Source organism: Saccopteryx bilineata, chromosome 4 (assembly GCF_036850765.1).
Source record: "Saccopteryx bilineata isolate mSacBil1 chromosome 4, mSacBil1_pri_phased_curated, whole genome shotgun sequence".
NCBI classification, from domain to species: domain Eukaryota; kingdom Metazoa; phylum Chordata; class Mammalia; order Chiroptera; family Emballonuridae; genus Saccopteryx; species Saccopteryx bilineata.
This window is the reverse complement of record NC_089493.1, coordinates 260,651,371-260,677,667: the sequence shown is the minus strand read 5'-3', so window position 1 is coordinate 260,677,667 and position 26,297 is coordinate 260,651,371. Positions and strand designations below refer to the sequence as shown.

Below are 26,297 nucleotides of genomic sequence, written 5' to 3'. Positions count from 1 at the left end.
TGACACCTTAGTTGTTCATTGATTGCTTTCTCATATGTGCCTTGACCAGGGGGTTACTGCAGACTGAATAATCCTTTGCTCAAGCCAGCGACCTTGGGTCCAAGCTGGTGAGCTTTGCTCAAACCAGATGAGCCCACACTCAAGCTGGTGACCTCGGAGTCTCGAACCTGGGTCCTTGGCATCCCAGTCCAACGCTTTATCCACTGCACCACCGCCTGGTCAGGCTAACTCTCTTTGTCTCTGTAAAAAACAAAAACAAAAAAAAAGAAACAGACTCCAGAAACAGTGGAAAATCATTGAAACCAAAAGCTGGTTCATTGAAAAGATCAGTAAAGCTGATAAGCCTTTATCTCGGATCAGACAAAATAAAAACCAATTATCAGCATACAGAATGTGAAAGGTGACATCACTACAGATTTTACAGCTCTTAAGTGAATAATGAGGCAATGCCAGGAGCAACCTTAAGCCAATAAAAATAAAGTGGAGAATTTCTTGAAAGATACATATCAGCAAAGCTTATTCAAAAAGAAATAAAGAACATGAGTATCCCTATATCAATTAAGGAAATTGAATCTGTAGTTAAAATCCTCATAAACAAAAATACTGATACAGATGGCTTCATTGGTGAATTCTACCAAACATTTAAGAAGAAAATAATACCAATTCTGTGCAGGCTTTTAGAAAACTGAACAGAAGTTAAAACTTCCCTACTCATGTGAGGCCAAATTACCTCGATACCAAAAACTAGAAAAAGACATTTTAAGACAGAAACTATCATGCAAATATTTCTCATAATGCAAAATTTCTCAACACAATTTTAGCAAAATATATCAATAATATATTGAATGGCTAATATAACCAATTGGGGCTTATCACAGGATATTAAAAAATCTATTTAACTTGCCATATTAATAGACTTAAAAAATATATATCATCTAAATAGATGCAGAAAAAATATTTGCCAAAATCCATTCCTGAAACAAATCATCAACAAACTAGGGAATAAAAGAGAACTTCAAAATGTAAAAGGGTATTTCCAAAGTATCTCAGGCTGACACCACACTTGATGAAAAGTTGAATTCTTTCACTCCAAAATCAGTTAACAAAACAAGGATAGTTATGCTACCACTTCTATTGAATATTGCTCTGTTTGGTTTTAGTGAAGGCAGTAAGACAATAAAAGAAATCAGCCATAGATTGGAAAGGAAGAAGCAAAATTGTTTTTTACAGATGCCATCGTTATCTGTAGAAAACGTTAGTTTAGTAAGTTACAGGTACAAGACCAATGTACAGAAGTCAATTGTATTTCTAGCAGTGATCAATTGAAAACCTAAATAGAAATCAGAACCATTTATGGTACCATAAATATGAAATGCTCAGGGATAATTCTGGCAAAAATGTGTAAGCCCTATATGTACTGAAAACTATAAAACATTGCTGAGAAAAATTAATGAAGTCATAAATAAATGGAAATACATACCGTGTACTTGAATTGGAAGACTCAATATTGTGGGATGCTTCATCTCCCCTAATCTATAGATTCAACACAATCCTGATTAAAAAAGCATAGCAGAATTTTGGAATACTTCTTATTCATAAGAAGTAAAAAAACTGTTGATACATGCAGTGTTGGTGAACCTTAAAATAACCTGAGTAAAAAGCATACAAAAAAGTTTATGCTGTACAATATCATGAAAATATGATTACCGGTTATTCAAACTAATCTATGGTGATAACAGATAAATTGTTGCCTTAGGGATGGAGAGGTGTTGAGCAAGATGGAGAAATTATAGAGAAGCACAAGAGAACTTTGGGATGGATATATGTTCATTAAGTAGGTTTTAGTAATGATTTCATGGGTTTATAATATATGCAAGAACATATGCACAATCAGTAAAGCTGTTTTGAAAATTTGGACAATGAAAATACTTGTTTATCCTTTTTTTGTTTGAATTGGTTTGGGTTTTCAGATTAATGCTTCTGGCCATATATATATATTTTTAAATCTGCTTGTAGAAAAGAAATGTTAAAATCTGAATTTTACACCTTTCATAGAACTAATTCATGTTGCACACTAATATACAATAAAAACAAACCCTCATGTAGAACTTGAATGAAATAATTGTGTGGTAGATGAAATGGAAAAAGAATCTTAAGGAGAATGAAAACTGTAGGTCTCTGAAAAAAACCATATTGATTTTCTAATAAGTATAAGGTCTACTGGAAAGTTCTGTCCGTTTTTGGAATAAAACAAAATACAAATTTTTCTTATAACCGTCAATAAACTTTATTAAATAATATAATTGCCATTATTATTAATGATTTCTTGCCAGTGTGAGGGCAATTTGTATATCCCATTTTTGAAAAATGTTTTATCTTTTGATGTGAAAAATTGAACCAGTGCTTGTTTGATATCTTCTTCATTTTTGAATTTTTTGCCCTTCAAAAAATTTTGTAAGGACAAAAACAAGTGATAGTCGGAGGGTGCTTAGTCCGGGGAATATGGTGGATGCGACAGACATGCTTCTGTAGCATTTCTTCCTTGTTGAAATTCGTAAAAATTACAGTGGCGTAAATGAACTTTATCAGTAGCCATGGGTACACTATCGCTTCACACATAAGACTAATGTGAATCAACTTTGTTTTAGTTAATTTGCTACGTCAGTATGTATACATTAAGTGATAAAAATAGAGAGGCACACATGCGCCAAATAAACATGTGCTTACGGAAACTTGTGATAGAAACGGACAGAACTTTCCGGTAGACCTTATAATCCAATCAGTTCTTCTCTAGGGAAATGCAGCAGTTGGTTATTCTTTCTTGATCCTCTGCTGGAGTTAAACTTGTACTCAGTTACCATTATGGAAACAGATTGAGGGGCACTTCCTGAATCGTCCTGTCCACTCTTTGGGAATTTTAATTTGGGACTTTGAGAAAGCAGTGTCACTTGTTATTGTCTGCATAATATAGATTTCTCAAAAAGTGGGTGGCCAAGGAGTCAGGGAATATCACTAGATAACTAATAGGAGTACATTTTTATTAGTTTCAGTCATAACAGGCGTATCTTTTCAAGAAATTAAAATCTAAATTTATGTTAATGATAGGGAAGAGATATTTCTACCTGCCTATTTTGTTTTTATTGGGAGCTTTTTTTGTTCTTACAAAATTAGTGCATCATTTTTAAAAATACTATTTTATCTTTACTTTAAATTTTATACAAATTTCCTTCTAATTCTATTACTAGTTTTGTTTAAAACTTCCAAAGCTGGTCAATATACTTAGGTCACCATTTCTTTCTTGAGTAATATTATACAATCTCCCCACCACGACGGGAGTAAGAACTGTATGCGTTATTATTGCTTTTCCCCCACCACGTCTGTGTTGGTTGGATTTTGTCATCAAGAATTTTTTCTAGGAAGTGTTCATTGAGTGCTTTCTCATTGTGGAGGATGTTGACTTCTTGCCTTATGCTTGAACTCCAACTTGGATGGGAAAAAATCTGCAGATTTATACTTTCCTCTGAAATTTTTATAGATACCATCCGTTTATTCTCTGTCATTATGCTATGAAGAAGTCTGAATCTAACCCCATTTTCCCCAATGTTCTTAGTTCACTATAGCTGTTTTTTTTCAGGTGCCTGAACAATTTTTACTTTATAACTATTTGTTCTGCACAAGTTTTAGTGAAAATGGTGTGGTCATATGATCTGGAATGACAGTTTTTTCTTATTTTTAAGGAAATTTACTTCTGTTATGCTGTTTTGTCTTTGGATAGTTTTTATGCTTCATTTGTTAGATTCTCTACTTCAAGCATATTGACTTTTTTGTTAGACTTAAGATTTGTTATCTGCTCTTTAATTGCTTTGACCTTAGTCAGTAATAGTAATTGGTCTTTGTTTGTTTTAGCTGTGTTCTGTTTTGCATTTTCCAATTAATGTAATGGTTTTATGGTTATGTGAGGTGTTTTTATTTTGTCTTAGGGAAAATGGTGTGGTCATTTGATATGGAATGACAGTTTTTCCTTATTTTTAAGGAAATTTACTTCTGTTACGCTGTTATGTCTTTGGATAGTTTTTATGCTTCATTTGTTAGGTTCTCTACTGAAAGTATATTGACTTTTTTGTTAGATTTATGATCTATTATCTGTTCTTTAATTGCTTTGACAGTAATTTTTTTAGCTGTGTCTGTTCTGTTCTGCCTTTTCTAATTAAGGTAATGGTTTTAGAGTTATGTGAGGTGTTGTTATTTTATCTTCAGTTTGTTTCTTTAGCTTAGACATTTCCCTTCTATTGCATTCTTTTGGTTTATTAACTAGGCTTTGTTGAGCCTTTTTATTACTGGATTCATTTTCTTATGTTGGTCTTAACAGATACTTCTGTAATGCAAATAACTTATGTGAAATTATCTTATTTCCTTGATTATGCTTTTTTCCTATAATGCAATACTCTTGTTTTCATAATCTGTTTTGCACCTTAAGAAAAAATTAATTACAATATGTCATATAGTTTCTATCCCATTTCTCTTTGTCTTCTGTTTACTTAAAATGGGCAGCTCTGTCCAGAACTTCTATTTGCACTGATTTGATGTAAGTGAATTTTCCATTTTTCCCTTTCAAACTTGCCTGAGTTGTCTTCCTGTCTTAGTTGCTGTTTGAGAGCCAGGGATTTCAGGTGCTTCGTGTTTTGAGCCCAGAAGAGGCGAGGAAGGTCTCAGCCGAGATTTAGGCAGCTTTAATGAAAAGATCTGAGCTCTGCACTTTCTCAGGTTATTCTGTGCATGGCTTGTGACAGCACCAGTTCATCTAGTCCTGGAAACATTCCCTCTCTCTCTCTCTCTCTCTCTCTCTCTCTCTTTTAAGTGAGAGGAGGGGAGACAGTGAAGCATACTCTCACATGTGCCCCAATCAGGATCCATCCCTTGTCTGGAGCCGATACTCGAGTACCGAGCTGTTTTTAGCACCTAAGGCTGACACTCATACCAGCCGAGCTATGTTCAGTGCCCGAGGCTGATGCTCGAACCAGTTAAGCCACTGGTTGTGGAAAAGGAAGAGGGGTAGAAGGGGGAGAGAAGCAGATGGTTGCTTCTCCTGTGTGCCCTGACCAGGAATCAAACCTGGGATGTCCGTACCCTTGGCCAATGATCTAGCTGCTGAACCACTGGCCAGGGCCACGTTCTCTTTTTTTCAAAAAGGATGATCTAAAATAGAAAATGGAAGATCCTCCCTTTTTAGCTACAGTCCCTGATGCACTTTTGCTTTTAGAGAATCATGCTTGCATTGGCTTCCTCCATTGGCCCCATACTCGTTGTGATGGTAAGGATCTTCAGCCCAACTTCCCTCTGGAGGAGAGTCTTTTTTCTTGTATCCCTGTGTCTCCTTTGGTTGGACATTGGGGATAACTGACCCTGTGTGGTGAGGAGCACCCTGCCTTTGCTGTCTGGCTTCCTCCTATCCGGTAGAGATCACAGTGGCTGCATCTCTTTCTTTTTCTGCTTTCTGATGAGATGCTAAGCCAAGTGTGAGGGTTTCTGATAAAAGATGATATAATTTGTGACACTGCAGTTATCATTTTCAAGTAGTATTGTGGTGATTTAGCAAGTGCAAATCATTGAACCAAGAGACATTAGTTCTATGGGTGCCTCATCTTCTGTGGATTGAAGACTATGTTTCCCTTGACCAGGGGTAGTCAACCTTTTTATACCTACCACCCATTTTTGTATCTCTGTTAGTAGTGAAATTTTCTAACCGCCCACCAGTTCCACAGTAATGGTGATTTATAAAGTAGAGAAGTAACTTTACTTTATAAAATTTATAAAGCAGAGTTACAGCAAGTTAAAGCATATAATAGTAATTACTTACCAAGTACTTTATGTCGAATTTTTGCTGTTTGGCAGAATAAATCTTTACTATAGTTAAATCTATCTTTTTATTTATACTTTGGTTGCTCTGCTACCGCCCACCATGAAAGCTGGAATGCCCACTAGTGGGCGGTAGGGACCAGGTTGACTACCATTGCCCTTGACCACACTTAATGTCATGGTTTAATGCATGCAAAATTCTTCTACATGGGCAGAGCTGAATGTTTATGAATATCTTCATCTGCTTTAGAAATTGTGTACAAGACACATTCCACATCTTGGGCATGATCATTTTGATCATTAAAGTAAGTTTTGAATGTCATACAGACTTTAATTAGAATTTAACAAATTCACTGTTTTTCAGCAAGTCTATTTATAAGTAATAAATTGTTTGAGGAGTGAAGATGTTGAGCTACATCAGCGTTTAACCATTTTTCCTGGTAAGAATCCCCTGTTTCTTGTAAAAAGCAGTGCCTCCCACGCCTAGTCCCAGGAGAAGCAGATTCAGGGCTCTGAATTCAGTGACTTTTCAGCTGTAGTTGCATCTTGTCATCATCAGGGAGCTTTGAAAGATCCTGACAATCAGACATTTTCCCCAAGTGAATTATATAAAAATCTCCACAGCAGTGGGACCCAGGCCTAAGCATTAGCATTTTTTAAAATTTCTTTTATTAATTCATTTTTAGAAAGAGAGTAGAGAGAAAGAGAGAGAGAGAAGAAGGGGAGGAGCAGGAAGCATCAACTCCCACATGTGCCTTGACCAGGCAAGCCCAGAGCTTTGAACCGGCGACCTCAGCATTCAAGGTTGATGCTTTATCCACCGTTCCACCGCAGGTCGGCAGCATTAGCATTTTTTAAGTTCCTAAAGTAATTCCACTGTAGAGTGAAGTTTATGAAACACTGGTCTACCATGAAGCCCTTCTAAAGTACCCTGAGCTGTTTTTATGATTAGAAAGTCTGAAAAAATTATTTATTAAAATGTCTCTAGAATTCTATCCAGTAATTCAATTTTTACATTTGGAGCCCCAAATGAAGCCATTCTGGAGGAAATTCACTACTGGGTTATTTTGAACACATTTCTGATGTCCTAAAATTCTGTTATTGGAATAGGCTTTGTCTCCTGATATGTCAAAATTAGATTTGAAAATACTCAACTTTATCTTGAGGTTTTTTTTTTTCTCCATATCACATATTTTCAAATCCCAGTGACCTCAGTAAGAAATACATATTTCCTGAAGGGGGCACAACTGAGCCAACAATGTTTATAATGGCTTCAGTTCTTGGTTACTATGTGGTAAATTAAATAATAATCCAAATATACTTTGGAAATCACACATAGAAAATGGAAAACTCTATCTAGTTTCTTAAAAAAAGAATATCCCATTTGGTTGAAGCAGCCTTGTGACATCTTCCTCGAGTTAAACCCTGTAGTTTGTTCAATAACATAATAGCAGTGTTCCAGTTGCTTATGGCTGTGCAAAATTAAATAAATATAGTGTATTTTTCTACATTTCAGTGAGAGCCGAGAAACCTGGTCACTTTCCTGTCTTTATTTCAGGACCGGTGTGTGGAGGAGGCGGTATCTGAAAAGCAGGTGGTTGGGAGGGCTTTGCGGGGCTGGGGAGCACCACACAGCATTTTCCCGGCACATGGCCCTTGAGGGACAAACGTAAGGCTGAGCGAAGAGCTGCCAAGCAGATAGTGGCCAAGTTGATGAGGCAGGTCAGGAGGGTTCTTTGGGGAATCTGGTGGAAGGTATTCTATTCATTAATTAAACCTAAAATTCTGTGGTGAGAGTTGTTTGAGGGTTTTTTTTTTTCTTCTCCATTAAGTATGCTTAGAAATGTGTGTGGGATTTTGCAAAAGCCCCGGCCAGACATTCAGCGGGGCCATGCAGGAACCTCTTTGATCTGGTCATCCTTAGATCGGTGCATTTGTGAGTGACCGCTTCCTCCAGTCCCAGAGGAGGCAGTTGTGCTCTGTACTCTGCATTTTCGTTAATGTAGTTAACACACTGCACTGACTGGCCCCGCCCTGGGCTGCTCCTGCCACGCCTTCTCAGCCTCCCTCTGACTTCAGTTTCCTCCTTGGGACGAAGGTATCCGGCCTTCCTACTGCTTTTCCTTCTGAACAGGACTTTCTGAAGTCTTATCTTCTCCCTGTGGATTTCAGCCCCATCGCCAGTTTGGTGCCGTAGGAGTGCGGGAAAAGGAAAGATTGGACTGGGGAGTGGAATGGGGGGTACTGAATTGTGAGGTACTTCAAGAAGTACACTCTGACATAAGAGAGAACTTGGTACATTGCTTGAGACAAATGCCTAAATGAAAGGTTTCTGTTATTTAACTACTAGACTTATGCAATGAACTCATCTAGTCATTCAGTTAAAAGCTATTTGGAGATTTTGTATTACTTCTTTTAAATATCACATCTTGAAAACTAGCTCTAACCCTGCCACTAGCCCAAAGACACGACCATGAACTAGAAAATATGTCTCTTTCTCTGGACACTTTACTGAAAGAAATCTGGCAGAATGAATGTAGAATTCTAGATGACTGTATTATGAATTATCCTTGTCCTTGGCACAGTGTGGCTCTGGATGGTTCAGGCTATCTTAATGCCTATTAGGATGACACTAAAGCAAAACCTTAACTATAGTACTGTATTTACATAACTAGTAACCATAGTACTTACTGACTCAGGGAATTCTAAGAATTTTGGAGTGGACTATTGGATCCTCTGCTTTATTCCTCATTCCTTTGGGATTTGGTTTATGGTGATTACCAAGCCAGATCGAGGAAGTTCAATTCACAGTTCATAGTGGGTCAAGGAAACTTTGTCCTCAAATCTCTGAAGATCTGGTATTTCTTGAAGTGCTCATCAGGCTGATAATCACAACTCAAAGCAAGGAACCTCCTTCCCCACCTTACACTTACTCACCTAAGACATTCAGGAAAGGGTATCCTACAAGGTCTTAAAATGATTGCTTCATTTGTTCTTTTTCTTTCTTTCATGTGATATCTTTTTATATATTTACATTTTCTTTTTAGTTTCTTTCAACAATATTTTATGTTTTTAGAGTATAAGTTTTACATTTCTTTTGTTAAATTTCTCAGTATCTTTATGCTACTATAAGTGAAATTGTTTCTTTATTTTAAATTGTCCATTGCTAGTGTATAGAAATACTATTGATTTTTGCACTTTGATTTTATATCCTGCCACCTGGCAGAACTTTTTTATTAGTTCCAATATGTTTTAATGGAAATTTAGGATTAGATATATAATATAATCTATAAATAGAGATAGTTTTATTTCTTTCTTTACCATATACATGCCTTTTATTTCCTTTTCTTGCTTAATTGTCCTGATTAAGACCCTCAGTACAATGTTGAGCAGCAGTGGCAAGAATGAACACTGTAAAGCCAGTAGCCACAGCCAGGGCCACCATCACAGCCGCCTGGCCCATGGAGGTTTGCATTGGATTCGGACAGTCGGTAAAGAAACAACAGAGCCACAAACTGGTGGGCCGCCATCTTTAATTCTAGCTTGCACCCAGCGGGCAAGTAAAAAAATACACAATGGGCTCCAAAACCCACTCACATTCAGTGCTCACAAAGCTACTGACTTATCCGAGTTTCCTAGAATCAAAGGTTTCTAGCTCACCAGACTTATTCTTCTCAGTTCCCCATCTCCTTCCTTCTCTCTACACGAACTACACAAACTGGCATCTCACTCAGCACTCCGCCATCTTGGCTGCTTCTCCTGGCCACATGCTCTCTGCTCTGCTCCCTCTGCTCTCTCATGCTAATCATCCCAGGAACCAAGAGCGCAAGCTCCTATTCTGCCCCTATTTTATAGTGTAGCTTCACAACCTTTAATCCAATATACAAAATAGGGAAGTCTCTAATTATTAGAGTCTAATACAAAGTCATTTCTCTGAGGCATGATTGGATTGTATCACCCGACATCAAGACAGGTGGGAAAGGCTTAATCCCAAAACCAAGCCCCAGGCTACAAGGATTCTGCCTGCCTTTAGCCCACCCCAACACACATTAATATCACCTGGGCGACGGCCTCCTCGTGGGCAGCGTCATCTTTAACAAAGTGAGCATAATATATTTTATCTGCCCAACAAACACCCTTGCATTATTACTGGTCTTAAGGGGAAAGCAGTCTTCCACTATTAACTGTAATATATTTATATGACTAGAAGTTTGTTGAACTTCTTGTAGGTATAGATTAATAATAGTTTTCATCAAGTTTGAGATTTTTTTCCTGCCATTAATTATTCCATTTGATTTCTATTTTATTATTGATATTCTGTCTTTGGTAAGACATTGGCGTCATCCCTTGCTCAACAGCGTGGTTTTCTTTAGGTGTTAAAACATTTATAATGGTTGCCTTGAAGTGTTTGTTATGCCTGACATCTGCATCTTCCTGGAGGTCATTTCTGTTGCTTGCTTATTTCCTGTGTATTATCGATGTGCTTTCCTATTTCTTCATGTCTCATAATTTTTTGTTGAAATATGCACATTTAAAGTAACATACTATAGCAGCTCTTCACAGGTATTGACCCTCCCTCAGGGGCTTGACACTCTCTATTGTTGACTTGTTTATGTAATGATGTGGTTGAACTCTTATGCCCCTGCCATGTGAAGCCTCTGATATTACTCCTCAGAGAGCCCTGCCTTGGGCGCATGCACAGTCACCCTGAAATGGCCATGGTTTTAGCAGGGTTCCCTTTGACTCTCTTTTCCTGATCTCGCTGTTAAGTTGTCTTTTGTTGTTATCACACTCAACGATTAGACTTCGCTAATGGCCTGCTTATTTATTTATTTATTTATTTATTTATTTACAGTGGCCCGGGTTATAAATTGCTCTACAGTCTGATCCAATTAAATTCAGGCCTCTTTCTAGAGGTAGTTTTTCAGGCCAGTCTTTTGAGATTTGTTCTTTTGTTCTGATACTGGATGACACTACTTAGTTGTGTATTAACTCTGGTTCTCTCTGGTAACCTATCTGACCTACGATTTAGCTGTTTGGCCACATAGAGCTACGAGCCTTCGCTTAATTGCTTCCCACTGAAATGTCTATTGTCTGTGAGAATAGTCTTAGATTTGAACTTTTCCACTTTATGTGTTCCGAGTAGAGTCAGTTCCTTTGGGAAGAGCTTCAGAACCTTCTTTCTTTTGAACTACCTTTCCCTCTGGACAAAAAAATCTCTGAGCTGCTGTTCTGGATTGGAGGAGGGGACAGTAAACTGTCTATGAGGGATATCCTGTTTTATGAGTCGGATGCTGTGTGGGCTGGGTAGCATCTGGCGTTTTTGGCTTGCCTCTCCTGGAATGGAACTTCTACCCCACTGGCATGTCGGGGTGATGGCAACGAGGCTGTTCTTGGCCTCCTGCAGCGAGGCTGGCTCCTCCATCCTACAAGTGGGCTGGATGAAGGAAGGGGTCTCCCAATTTCTCACCATACTTTTTTGGAATTTAGCTTCTCTAACACAAATATGAGGGGAATAAGAAATAAGGTAGCTGCCCCCTTCTAGGGAGATACCATAGATCTTGACTGAGAACTAAGGGGGAAGAGGGTGTTGAAAGGTACCAAAAGCTGAAAATTGATATTAATATTGTGGGAGGAAAGGTCAGGCTTTCCTATCAGACTTTCCTGTCCCGTCCCTCCTTTAGGGAAGGGAGGGAGAAGAATGTAGAAGTTTCTGGCTTGCAAGAACAATAGGTCATTCAGTTTTAAATCTAAAATAAAGGTTAACCTAGAAACTTCTTCTCTTTCAATAGGAGGCAGAATTTACATACCACCTTGCATTGCTTGTGGTTCCTCCCTGTTGGGCAGATAAAATATATTATGCTCACTTTGTTAAAGATGGCGCTGCCCACATGGAAGCCCATCACCCAGGTGATTGCTTGGGATGGGCGTGATTGTATTAATGTGTGTTGGGGGCGGTCTGTGGACAGGCAGGATCCTTGTAGCCTGGGGCTTGGTTTTAGGGCTAAGCCTTTCCTACCCTTTTTGATGTGGGGTGGTGCAATCCCATCATGCCTCAGATAAGTGACTGTATCAGAGACTTCCCTATTTTGTATATTGGATTAGAGGTTTTGATTTCTGTACTATAAAGTGGGGCAGACCAGGGAGCTTGCTCTCTCTCGGTTCCTAAGATTAGCATTAGAGGAGAGAGCAGAGAGGAGAGCAGAGAGAGGCCACTGGAGGAGGCCAGGAGAAGCAGCCAAGATGGTGGAGTGCTGAGTGAGAAGCCAGTTTGTGCAGAGTTTGTGCACGGAGAAAGAAGGAGATGGGGAACAGAGATGAATAAGTGGTGAGCTGGAAACCTTTGATTCTAGGAAACTTGGATAAGTCAGTAGCTTTGTGAGCACTGAATGAGTGGGTTTTGGAGCCCAGTGTGTGTTTTTACTTGCCTGCCGGGTGCAAGCTAGGATTAAAGCTAATGGCCCACCAGTTCTTTGCTCCATTGTTTCATTACCGTCTGTCTGAATCCAATGCAAACCTGCATGGTCCAGGCGGCTCTGATGGTGGCTGTGGATACTGACTTTACACTCCCCCTTCCTGGAATCTTAAGGTTAAAGTACCTCTAGGCTAATGAGGGAAGATGAACCCTGAAAGACTTGTAAACCTCTTTCATTGCGTTACCTTAAAAGTCTTAATATTCCGTGTATGCCCTAAACAAATGTTGCCAGTTGTACCATGACGTCATGCTCTCCCCAACCCATGTGTGATCAGGGGTATATAAACAGCCCCTGAACTATTTTTGGCACTGCACAATTTGGGCTTGCAGATGCCCATGTCAGCCATATGCGGCTGGCATATTAATAAATCTCCTCCTCTAATAAAACTTCAAAATTCATCTGGACTGGGTGTCTCTATGTGAACTCGAAATGAGGTACAGTGCCTTTCAGAATCTGGGGTGTGGTACTTTATAACAAGGGAGCCTCATTTTATTGGCCATACCTGCCCAGATTGGAACTTTATTCATAGTGAGTTTAGAGGTGGGGAGGGAGGAAGTGAGATGTGGCTCAAGTGACACAGACTGTTCTTCTTACCTATATTTAATATATTTTCTTGAACAAGTGTGTCTTTGTTTGCTTTATGCCCATAGGACAATATTCAGAGACTTAAAATAGTTGCGCATATACATATATATTTATTTATTTATTTATTTATTTATTTATTTATTTTTAATTCAGTGAGAGGAAAGGAGGCAGAGAGACAGACTCCCACATGTGGTCTTACCAGGATCCACCCAGCAATTCCACTAGGGGGCGATGCTCTCTTCATCTGAGGCATTGCTCCATTGCTCAGCAACGGAGTTGTTCTTAGCGCCTGAGGAAGAGGCCATGGAGCCAATCACAGCGCCCAGTGCCAACTCTCACCAATTGAGCCATTGCTTCAGGAAGGGAAGAGAGAGAGAGAGAGAGAGAGAGAAGAGAGCATGGGGGAGGGGGTGTGTGAAAAAGTAGATGGGCACTTTTTCTGTGTGCCCTGACTGGGAATCAAACCCAGGACATCCACATGTAGGGCCAACGCTCTACCACTGAACCAACTGGCCAGGGCCTTTAAAAATAATTTTTAACATTAATGGTTGTTTCTCTGGGGACCAACTTTATAGAGCTTCTCATGCTGCCATTTTTTTCTTTCTTTCTTTCTTCTTTCTTTCCTCCCTCCCTCCCTCCCTCCCTCCCTCCCTCCCTTCCTTCCTTTTCTTTCTTTCTGACAGAGACAGAGTGAGGGACAGATAGAGACAGACAGAGGGAGAGAGAGATGAGAAGCATCAATTCTTTGTTGCAGCACCTTAGTTGTTCATTGATTGCTTTCTCATATGTGCCCTGACCAGGGGTCTACAGCAGACCAAGTGACCTCTTGCTCAAGCCAGTGACCTTGGGTTCAAACTGGCCAGTCTCGTTCAAACTAGATGAGCCCGTGCTCAAACCGGTGACCTCAGGACTTCGAACCTAGGTCCTCTATGTTCCAATTCGACGCTCTATCCACTGTGCACCGCCTGGTGAGGCACTGCCGTTTTCTTTATGTGAATTCTTCCTGTGTACAAAAATTTATCTTTTTAATATTTTACTTTTTAAATCTTTTACTTTCTCACCATTTTTAAAATTTTATTATTTTTTTTACAGAAGTTTATAGTTTTTAATGAACTTCTAAACAAGAACACTTTTATTTCCATTTCAAAATGAAAACAAAATTCCAGATCATATAGATGTTTATAGGAAATACACTTATCTAAGCAACATATATATATATGTTTAAGATGTTAACTAAATTTCTGTGACAAATAGGCTTTTTTTTAAGTACCAAGAACATTATAGAGTTAATGCAGAATACTAAGGGTAACCTAGTCATCATTAAGTTTGTCTTAAGCCTCTCTGACTGTTTTTTTAAAAATAATATTGCTTTGTCAGATAGAGAATGGCAAAAAAGTATTTTAAAAGTTGTCATTAGCACAAATTGACACTTTTAAAAATAGTCTCAGAGATGTAAAATAGTACATAGAATGTATAGTCGGTACTATTATAATAATTATGTATGATGCCAGTGGGTACTAGACCTATCAAAGTGATCACTTCATAAGTTACAGCTATCTAATCACTATATTGTGCATCGGAAATGTGTTTCAACTATAATTGAACATTTTTTAAAATCTGAAAACAAACGCTTACTAATTCCCTCAGTAGAATTTAATATTATATAACCTTGATTTGTCTTGAGGAAAGAAATTCCCACTGGTCAGAGATTGGTTTTTCATCTTTAAAATTGGTGGCAGGTTTTCTTTATTCATCAAGGTGGGCCTTTTCTTTGTGGTTGCACTTCTTCCCCCCTTCATGTTAACATTACAAAATTACCCCCTTCGGATGTTGGAATGACTTTGGAAAAAGTAACTTTAGTGCTGTTAAAGAGTAAGGAGATTGTCTATGAAATAAATGGCAGCATTGTACCAAAGCCATCAGACCTGTAGCCTGTCCTGAGCTCGGTCAGCATTAATGACATTGTAGCCCTGGCAGTCTTTACTTGCTCCAGTTCCTGTGTGGACAAATGTGATTATTCCCTAAGCTCCATTACCACCTGATCTTACAGTAAAGCATGCCAGCAGTGCTGTTTGCCAATGACCTGCTTTTCTCAGTAAATCTTAGAATCTCAAGGTCTGCCACTGCGTAGAGCATAGTTTTACAATGTTCTAAGAACATTTGATTGCATTGCAGAAAATGTAAGTGTCTTATCATGAAAATCCCAGCTATACTTTAATAAGTATGGTAAATAGCTTGCTTTCCCTTTTAAAAGTTATTTGAACTTGTTCAGTTCTAAAACCAGGACAGAGTATATACCCTTTCTTTTTTTTTTTTTTTACCCTTTCTTAATTGTAACTCAAAAAAGGAGGCCTTTTCTCATTTTGAAAATTAATTTTCTCATCTTGATTATCTCTGTTCACCTCATATTACCATTTTCTCTAGATCTAGGGTGTTTTCATCATTTAAACATTTGAAGAAATTACATATGGTGAATGTTTTGAGTATTGGGTCAAATAACAGTTATGGAATTAGATCAGCAAAAACTCAGCAACACTCTGTAGTTGGAAGGAAAAAAATGCATTCCAAGATTTTTGGATCATTGATGGTTAAGGAATAGATGGATAACTTGTTTGCTTTTCATAGAAGCCATAATGGTTTCTATGAAAAATTGCTGTTTATCATTCATATATTTATAACTGCTAACATTAAATTGTATACCTGGATATAAATGGATGAACTTAGAAATGAGGTGTGTCTCCTGAGTACATAACCCCAGTGATAGCACAAACATTACTACTATATGTATTTAATGTCTTCATGTGGGCATTAGCATTAGTATTGGTATTTTCACTTTCAAGTTCATAAAATATTTTCAATTACGAAGAAGTAAACACTTGTTTTTTAGTTTCTATTTAAGAGAATAAGTTATAGAATTTTAAGGAGTGGGTGGAGATTTTTATTATTCTCTTACTATGGTTCTTTTTGCATTTGCTGCAGTTTCCATGATTTATCCCAACTGTGTTAGTTTTGTGTTCAGAAATGTCAGTGGAATTTGTCGTGACTCGCACTCTTTTCTTTTTCATAATCCTTTCTCACCATCAATATGGCTTATATATGTTGATATTAAGTTGATATGAAATTGATTCTTCTTTTTTTAATATTTAATCTGGGTATGGCTCTAATCTCTAATTGTCAAAATAGTACAATTGCATTTTATATGATATGATTTATTTTTATAAAAAATTCATATTTCTCATAATGCTTAGAAAATGTTCACTGTTAACTGAAAATTATTGAATGCATGTCTAAATAGTGATATGATAAATAGCTATTTTTAAATGAGCACCTACTATGTGGTAAGGCTATTTCCATGAATTATTAAACTAAGTTACTGTAAAGGAGCTAGTGAATGATGGCACTGAGATTTGAACCCAGGTTTGTCTGACTCCAAAGTCTGTTCTTTCTATTGTACTGCTATTCTACAGTATGTTGTTCTCCTGAGTATGCATCATAACTAATTACACATACATACCTTTTTTATTCTGCTATATTGTTTTGGCCAGAGTACCTAACCTCTGATAACCTGTTTTGTCATCTGTCAATTGAGTATAATACCTACCTTCTATAAGGAGTAAATGAATTATTATTCACAAAGCAGTTAGAACAATGCCTCGTGCATACAAGTATTTTATAATTATTTGGTAATATTTTTATTATAAAGAATCAGAATTATTGTTATTATTATTTTAAATGAGAGGAGAGGAGACAAAGAGACAGACTTCTGCATGCACCCAACCAGGATCCACCTGGCAAGCCCCTTACCAGTGATGCTCTGCCCATCTGGGGCTGTTAGTCTGAATCTGTTGCTTGGCAAGTGAGCTATTTTTAGCACCTGAGGTGGAGGCTCCACAGAGTCATCCTCAGTGCCCGGGGCAGCTCACTCCAATTAAGCCATGGCTGCAGGAGGAAAGGGAGAAAGAGAGAGAGAAGGGGGAGGGGAGAGGAAGCAGATGGTTGCTTCACTTGTGTGCTTCAACTGGGAATTGAACCTGGGACATCATCAACATGCTGGGCTGATGCTCTACCACTGAGACAGCTGGCCATGGCAATTATTTCTTTTTAAAAATGAACTTATCTGTTATTATTTGTATTAATGATTACATGGCATCAATATACATTACTAGAAAGTCAGGGTTTTTAGCATCCTTATGATATAGAGGCATGCATCACCCAAGTGCAGTAAACATTTCTTAAGCAGTATAGAAAGAAAAAAAAAGTGTTTTAAGTGAAAGGATATGAAAAGAAGAGTCAAAGAAGAAAACAAATCTAAATCAGAGGAAAATATAGTTAAATCTCTGTAAGAACAAATATACCAAACAAAATTTAATCAGGTGTTTTGTGGGCTTAGTTGAATATTTCTTAGTGAGAAGAAATCCAAACTAAATTTCCACAGGAGTAATTGCCATTACCGACTCTGATCAAACATGATTGTATAGAAATGTTCATTTTTAACACATTTAGTCTAAATATGCTTTCTAGTACTGGCATTTTGCCTTGTCTAATGGTAGATTTTGAAATGTTATTGAACAGAGATTCCCAAGCACACTAAATTCTACCACAAAATACATAATAGATTGCAGCTCACCAGCAATCCGGCGTTGATATATGGTCATTGGCAAAAGGATGTCAGCTGACAAAGATTGTTAGCACAGCAACCATTTTACCTTAGATCCTGGCAGTTGAACAAGAAGATCTAGGGCTTCAGTGGATGCCAGCCTAAAATTCATTTTTATAAGAGATTTTGAGTCTGGGTTTATTGCAGCATGAACTCCTGAGCTTTTAGCCTGGCAACAAAAGATATATGGAAAAATGAAATAGTCATAAATGACTGAAACATTTATTAAGTTGCTAGTAGGAAAGTAAGGACTCTAACCTAGTATATGTATCTTTTATAACTTCAATAAAATGCCATTTTTATAACTTTGGAACTTTTTATATGTTGGGTGAATTTAAGTTCTACACTCTGTTGATGTGAACCACATCTAAATTTATCTGAAAATATTTTTTATTATGAATGAAGATACCCTTTGTAACTAATATCGTCTAAATTGAAGCAGTTGGGTCCCAAATATAAAGTACACAGTTTATAAATCCTGCTGATGTTCAAATTTAGAACTTTTATGTGTTGTGAGAATTTATTGTACATTTTAACTCTTTTTGTCATTGCAATTCTTTGCCCAAGCATATTGACTATGTATCAGAATTTGTAAAGTATCTAATATATCATTTTAAATGAGATGAAGTGAAACATTCATTCATTTAACAATTCTTGCCTAAGAAGGTATCACCTACTGGTCACTGTGCTAAGTACTAGGGAAACCACTTTCACCAAGACATTTGAAATCCCTTACAAATGATGCTTACAGTCTGTTTGGGAAAATTTAAAACAAAAGGACAATACATTTAAACAGATAGATAGATAGATAGGTAGGTAGATATAGATACTCTGAAAAAAACAAAACTGTTTCGGAGATACTGGATTTAAATGATTTCAAATGATAGTATAAAAAATTTCACTTGGAAGAGATGCTATATAATCTGAGATTTTTCTATTAGTTAAAATAGTCTAGATTATGCTGCTGTAACAAACAACCATAAAATCTTTGTCACTTGATTACTTAATAAAAAAAAGCCTAGTTTCTGTTCACTCGACATAAGCAGTGTCCGGTGCGAGTTGTCAGGGGAGCTTTTGTTTTCTAGGTCATGTCAGGCCCGCAGAGTGAAGGAGACCGTCTCAGCACATGCCCCCATGATAACCAAAACAAGGAGGAGGATATGTACACTGGCCTTTAAAGGCTTTTGCCTGGCCTGACCAGGCGGTGGCACAGAGGATAGAGCGTCGGGCTGGGACGCGGAGGACTCAGGTTCGAAACCCTGAGGTTGCCGGCTTAAGCGTGGCTCATCTGGTTTGAGCAAAGCTCATCAGCTTGAACCCAAGGCCGCTGCTTGAGCAAGGGGTCACTCAGTCTGCTGTAGCTTCCCGGTCAAGGCACATATGAGAAAGCAATTAATGAACAACTAAGGTGCCGCAACGAAGAACTGATACTTCTCATCTCTCTCTCTTCTTGTCTGCCCCTATCTGTCCCTCTCTCTGTTGCTGTCTCTGTCACAAAAATAAATAAATAAAATAATGACTTTTGCCTGGCAGTAACATCTCATATATTGAGCACACACACAAAAAATCACAGGACATGGCTATGTCTTGTGATTTGCAAGCCTAAAGGATGAGAAGGAACTGGACATTTAGAGCGTTGAAGGAATAAAATTCTTGAAAAAAAGACTACATAGGAAAATCCCCTGCAGTAGAAAAGAGGTGTGTTTTGAAGACTTAAATAAAAAAATAGATCTGGGGTGTTGTGAACAATAATATTTTTATACAACTAAATATTGGTTAGGATACCATTGTTTTTTTTGTTTTTTTGTGGGTTTTTTTTTTTGCATTTTTCCGAAGCTGGAAACGGGGAGGCAGTCAGACAGACTCCCGCATGCGCCCGACCGGGATCCACCCGGCATGCCCACCAGGGGGCGATGCTCTGCCCCTCTGGGGTGTCGCTCTGTTGCAACCAGAGCCATTCTAGCGCCTGAGGCAGAGGCCAGAGAGCCATCCTCAGCACCCGGGCCATCTTTGCTCCAATGGAGCCTTGGCTGCGGGAGGGGAAGAGAGAGACAGATAGGAAGGAGGGGGGAGGGGTGGAGAAGCAGATGGGCGCCTCTTCTGTGTGCCCTGGCCAGGAATCGAACCCGGGACTCCCACACGCCAAGCCGACGCTCTACCACTGAGCCAACCGGCCAGGGCCCCATTGTTTTGAATAATTATCTATATGTCTTCCATTAAAAATATTAATGTGGTAATAGTGACCAATATGCTGATAATATTTTTTCTACTTATTATTTACTTTAGTCTTTCATTCATTGTCAGTGAGGGTTAACATTAGATTTTGAAAATTTTCCAGATTGTACTCCATTTGGTAGGTGTGAATTGTAAGTCATAACATACTAATTTTTTTCTTAAGGCTTTTGTGTTAATGTTAAGTCTTCTAGGTTTATTAGAACAACTGTTCTTTGTTTCTTCTATGATTTGGCCTGGCTCTGCTAGCCCTTAGAAAAGAAAGAAGTCTAAGGATTAAAATCGAAGAATAAAGGAATATAGGGCGGGTAACATTTTAACCCTAAAGCTATTTTATATGTGGGAATTAGTAAGATATTTCTGATCTCTTGCTGTTAAGTAAACTCTGAGAAATACCCCTAAATAAATTCTGTACTTAAATGATAAGTTTTATTTAGTCCTGGAAACTAGGGCAGAATTCTCCCTGATCATTCAGTTGTTTAGAAATACTCTGTTCTTAATTAAGTGATCTTTTTAAGTAAAATACTTTGGATAATTTTAAAAGTCTGGAATATAACAAAGAACATTTCAAGATATCTTTCATGAGCATACCAGCAAATGAAAAGAAAACTAACTTTTAAAAAAATTGTTTCAGATCATTTCTGCTCTTTCTCTTTTTTAAAAGAAATAAAACTTCACAGGTTAAATTGAAATCCCTTGTGTTCTTTTTATTTCCCTTTTCCTCTCCTTTTCCAGAGGTAATGTCATGAACTTGTAGTGTATTTAGTCCATGCTTTTTGTACATTTACTACATCAATTGTTTCTGTAATATATGTCATTATTTTATATGCTAAGTGAACATAAATGCTATCGGTCTTCATGTATTGTCCAACTTGCTGGTTTTATTCAACATTTTTTTTGAGATCTTATAATGTTAATACATATTGAACTAGTATATATTTTCAACTATTGTGAAATGTTTCATTGCATACATGTAAAGCAGTTTACTTACCCATTCTTCTACTGATAGACATTTAGATTCTTTTTTGTTTTCCCAATTTAAAAAGTGTTAACTGTGAACATGTTTTAAAATGTTTCCTTGTACAAATGTGCAAGAAATTCTCTTTACTAAACAAGATTGTAAATATGCATCTTCCTCTTATTCGGTATTGTTAGATTGTTCTCCAAAACAGTTCACTTGACTGTGAACACGATCTTCTCTTAACCAGGATTGTCTCATACAGTATTATCCAGCAGTTGGTGTTGTTGGATTGAGAAGTTAAGCTTCGTGAACTGTCATTTAATTAACTCATTAACCTTAGGATATTACCTACCTTCTCTGTGCCTCGCTTGCCTCATTTGTAAAATAAGGGTAGTAATAGTCATACGTGTTATAGACTGACTGATGGTGACGAAGTGGATAGAGCATTGACCTCAGATGCTGATGTCCCAGATTCAAAACCCCAAGGTCCCTGGCTTGAGTACAGATTCATCAGCTTGAGTGCAGGCTTGCCAGCTTGAGTTTAGGATCACTGGCTTGAGTGAGGGATTGTTGACACTATCCTAAGGTCACTGGCTTGAGCCCAAAGGTCGCTGGCTTGAGTACGGGGTCATTGACTCACCTTGAATCCCCTGGTCAAAGCATGTATGAGAAGCAGTCAATGAACAACTAAAGTGCTGCAACTATGAGTTGATGCTTCTCATCTCTCTCCTCACTCTCTCCCTACCTGTCTCCCCTTCTCTCTAAAATAATAAGTCATAAAACTCATATATTATAAAGTTTTCATAAGAACTACATGACATAAAATATGTAAGGTGCTTAGAATTGTGCTTGCCACATTTTTTGGCCTTTCTGATGCGTACCCAATGATACCTCATAATTCCCTTTCACTAATCTCTTCCTCTAAGATTTCTGCTTAAAACTAATATTTAGTATGCTAAAAATATTTATTATTCTTTGTCTTTTTTATGTTGTAAAATCAAAGTACTACTTTATTAAATGAGTTATTTTACACAATATGAACATCAATAATAATTACAGTTGTAAAAAAATTTTTTATAACAAGGATGGACTGATTTTCAGATTTCCATATTAGAGTCAACTGTACATTTTACACAGAATTGTCTTTGCATGAAGCCCAAAAAGGAACAGCATAAAAATGAGTGTTTCTGTAGCCCCTTTATTTTTGCTGATCAACAGTTTGTTAGAAAAGCAGCTGCAAGTTTGTTACCTAAGGTCTGAGACAGTAGAAGAGTCCAAGGTGTCATGAATTCACCTTATGCCTGAGCATCAGCCAGTTCTGGAGGGAGTGGAGTCTTAGGATGTTTGCTCTCAAAGTGCTGCTTGATGGTCTTAGGGGCTGTTTGACATTTGTGTCCTACAGACCAGTGGCCCCCAACCTTTTTTGGGCCACAGACCGGTTTAATGTCAGAAGATATTTTCACAGACCGGCCTTTAGGGTGGGACCGATAAATGTATCACGTGACCGAGACAAGCGTCAAGAGTGAGTCTTAGACGGATGTAACAGAGGGAATCTGGTCATTTTTTAAAAATAAAATATCGTTCAGACTTAAATATAAATAAAACGGAAATAATGTAAGTTATTTATTCTTTCTCTGCGGACCGGTACCGAATAGTCCACGGACCGGTACCGGTCTGCGGCTGGGGGGTTGGGGACCACTGCTACAGACAGTGCAGGTATGTATATGTTAAGGCAGTTTTGGCAGCAGCCTTTTGGCCATGTCCTTGTTTCTTCTTTTATCCAGCTTGCTTTTTTTTTTTGGCATTTTTCTGCTGAGACTGAATCTTCTGCTGTCCACGAGCCATACCCGGGCCAGGACAGTCTTGCGTCAGTGAGACCGCGAGACCGCGCAGCAGGAAGGGGCCAGGGGAGGTGGCCGGAGGGAGAGGAATGGGGAGCACGGCCGGCACGACTTCGGCCTCCTCCACCCGCCAGGGAGGGTCAAGAGGGGAGCTGGAGCCCTGGCCGGTTGGCTCAGCGGTAGAGCGTCGGCCTAGCGTGCGGAGGACCCGGGTTCGATTCCCGGCCAGGGCACATAGGAGAAGCGCCCATTTGCTTCTCCACCCCTCCGCCGCGCCTTCCTCTCTGTCTCTCCCTTCCCCTCCCGCAGCCAAGGCTCCATTGGAGCAAAGATGGCCCGGGCGCTGGGGATGGCTCTGTGGCCTCTGCCCCAGGCGCTAGAGTGGCTCTGGTCGCAACATGGCGACACCCAGGATGGGCAGAGCATCGCCCCCTGGTGGGCAGAGCGTCGCCCCCTGGTGGGTGTGCCGGGTGGATCCCGGTCGGGCGCATGCGGGAGTCTGTCTGACTGTCTCTCCCTGTTTCCAGCTTCAGAAAAATGCAAAAAAAAAAAAAAAAAGAGGGGAGCTGGGAAGCACAACAGCCCGCGCCATGCGCCCTCAGCCTCAGTCTCGGGGAAGGTCACTAAGCCCTCTTCCTCTTCTTGATGCTTAAGTAATAATAACTTAAAAGGACCTAGAATAACGTTGAGAGAAAGTGAGAATATGAATGAGAATGAATGTGCTCAAGTATGGATAATAATATAACAGAATGAAAAATAAGCTGTAATTCTATGAACAAACAAAAAAATTGAGTGAACCTTTTTATATTAAACAATTAGTTTTTCTTTCACCCCTATACCTTGTGATTGCCATATTCAATTTACTTTCCAGGGGTATGTGAGACAGCCCCGTCACTCACAGGCTTCCATCACAGATGAGATGGAAAATGTTCCCTCACAGCACTCCAGCCAGACCTGACAGTAGGGTGGGTGGATGCATCCTTAAACAGTCTCTATGGGCAGCCAGATCCATCTACTCTGCAAACAGGATTATGTTATTGAAGAGAACTGCTGTATACTTTAAATTTTTTCCAGATATTATCACTTAAAATAAAATGATTTTTAAGAACTGAATCACAAAATACTAAAATTCTTTGTTTTTCTCCCAGGCAGCTCAGTGTTTTCAATGCTTCTGATACTTTTACACGTTCAAAGTCATTATATTTTATGCATCTCACAGGCTTGCCTGTCTTGAGTTGTCCATTAAGGTTTTAACACAGAATTAGTGAAAATGTAGCTGTTAGAAATGGTAGACTTGAACCTTTCCTGCGTCTGCTGCTCCAAATGTAACAGATTGCTTTGGGACTGCGGCTTCTTCTAAGGTAAATTAAATAGTCAATCCTAAGTCATTTTCCAAAAGGCTGGACCTCATGTTTGGCTAGTAAGCATTCTCTCCATAACTTGGTGGATGTCACCTTTCATAAAGTGTTTTCTATTTATGTCAGCTCTAAATCAGTGCAACTCATCTCATTTCTTGTTCATATCTTTAAGAAACCTCATGGCTGGTCTTACATCTTGGCAAGGTAGTATACTGGAATTAAACAAGAGCAGTTTTCACATTATAACAAATGCAGAGAATCTTTACTAAAACAGGCACATGTACCTCTGTAAGTATGAAGCTTCATTTAAACATTGTTATTAATACTTGCAGATGACACAAGAAAGATTAAAAACTGGGATTCCCATGCAGAATATTCTTTTTTTTTTTTTTATTAAATTTAATGCAGTGACATTGATAAATCAGGGTACATATGTTGAGAGAAAATATCTCTAAATTATTTTGACATTTGATTGTGCTGTATACCCCTCCCCCAAAGTTAAATTGTCTTCTGTCACCTTCTATCTGGTTTTCTTTGTGCCCCTCCCCTCCCCTAACCCTTCTCTCCTTCTTCACCCCCTCCCCCCTCCCCCAACCTCCCGCCCCTGTTGCCATCACATTCTTGTTCATGCCTCTGAGTCTCATTTTTATGTCCCTTCTATGTATGGATTCATCTTAGGGTTTTTTTTTCTGATTTACTTATTTCACTTCGTATAATGTTGTCAAGGCCCATCCATGTTATTGTAAATGATCCGATGTCATCATTTCTTATGGCTGAGTAGTATTCCATAGTATATATGTACCAAAGCTTTTTAATCCACTCGTCCTCTGACGGACACTTGGGCTGTTTCCAGATCTTCGCTATTGTGAACAATGCTGCCACAAACATGCGGGTGCATTTCTCCTTTTCGAGCCGTTCTATGGTGTCCTTAGGGTATATTCCTAAAAGTGGGATAGCTGGGTCAAAAGGCAGTTCGATTTTCAGGTTTTTGAGGAATCTCCATACTGTTTTCCACAGTGGCTGCACCAGTCTGCATTCCCACCAGCAGTGCAGGAGGGTTCCCTTTTCTCCACATCCTCGCCAGCACTTATTCTGTGTTGTTTTGTTGATAAGCGCCATTCTGACTCGTGTGAGGTGATATCTCATTGTGGTTTTAATTTGCATTTCTCTAATGATTAGTGATGTTGAGCATTTTTTCATATGCCTATTGGCCATCTGTATGTCCTCTTTGGAGAAATGTCTATTCATCTCTTTTGCCCATTTTTGGATTGGGTTGTTTGTCTTCCTGGTGTTGTTTTACAAGTTCTTTATAAATTTTGGTTATTAACCCTTTATCAGACGTATTGTCAAATATGTTCTCCCATTGTGTAGTTTGTCTTTTTATTCTGTTCTTGTTGTCTTTAGCTGTGCAAAAGCTTTTTAGTTTGATATAGTCCCATTTGTTTATCCTGTCTTTTATTTCACTTCCCCGTGGAGATAAATCAGCAAATATATTGCTCCGAGAGATGTCCGAGAGCTTACTGCCTATGTTTTCTTCTAAGATGCTTATGGTTTCACGGCCTACATTTAAGTCTTTTATCCATTTTGAGTTTATTTTTGTGAGTGGTGTAAGCTGGTGATCTAGTTTCATTTTTTTGCAGGTAGCTGTCCAATTTTCCCAACACCATTTGTTAAAGAGGCTGTCTTTACTCCATTGTATTTCCTTACCTCCTTTGTCAAATATCAGTTGTCCATAGAACTGTGGGTTTATTTCTGGGTTCTCTGTTCTGTTCCATTGATCTATATGCCTGTTCTTATGCCAGTACCAGGCTGTTTTGAGTACAACGGCCTTGTAGTATAACTTGATATCAGGAAGTGTGATACCTCCCACTTTATTCTTCTTTTTTAAGATTGCTGAGGCTATTTGTGTCCTCTTTTGGTTCCATATAAATTTTTGGAATATGTGTTCTATATCTTTGAAGTATGTCATTGGTATTTTAATTGGTATTGCATTGAATTTATAGATTGCTTTGGGTAATATAGACATTTTAATGATGTTTATTCTTCCTAACCATGAGCACGGTATATGCTTCCACTTGTTTGTATCTTCTTTGATTTCTTTTATCAATGCTTTGTAATTTTCCAAGTATAAGTCTTTAGTCTCCTTGGTTAAGTTTACTCCTAGGTACTTTATTTTTTTGGTTGTAATTGTGAAGGGGATTGTTTCCTTAATTTCTCTTTCTGACTGTTCATTGTTGGTGTATAAAAATGCTTCTGATTTCTGAGTATTGATTTTGTATCCTACCACTTTGCTGAATTTATTTATCAGGTCCAGTAGTTTTTTGACTGAGA

At 38.4% G+C, this 26,297-nt stretch overlaps 1 protein-coding gene and 1 pseudogene across 1 annotated transcript in view; one reads left to right on the top strand and one right to left on the bottom strand.

The window, feature by feature from the left end:
- FBN2 (fibrillin 2) overlaps positions 1–26,297 on the top strand; it is a 286,570-nt gene that overhangs the window by 32,468 nt on the left and 227,805 nt on the right. The gene's annotated exons all lie outside the window — the stretch shown is intronic.
- On the bottom strand, positions 21,902–22,612 carry LOC136336377 (zinc finger protein 706-like; annotated as a pseudogene).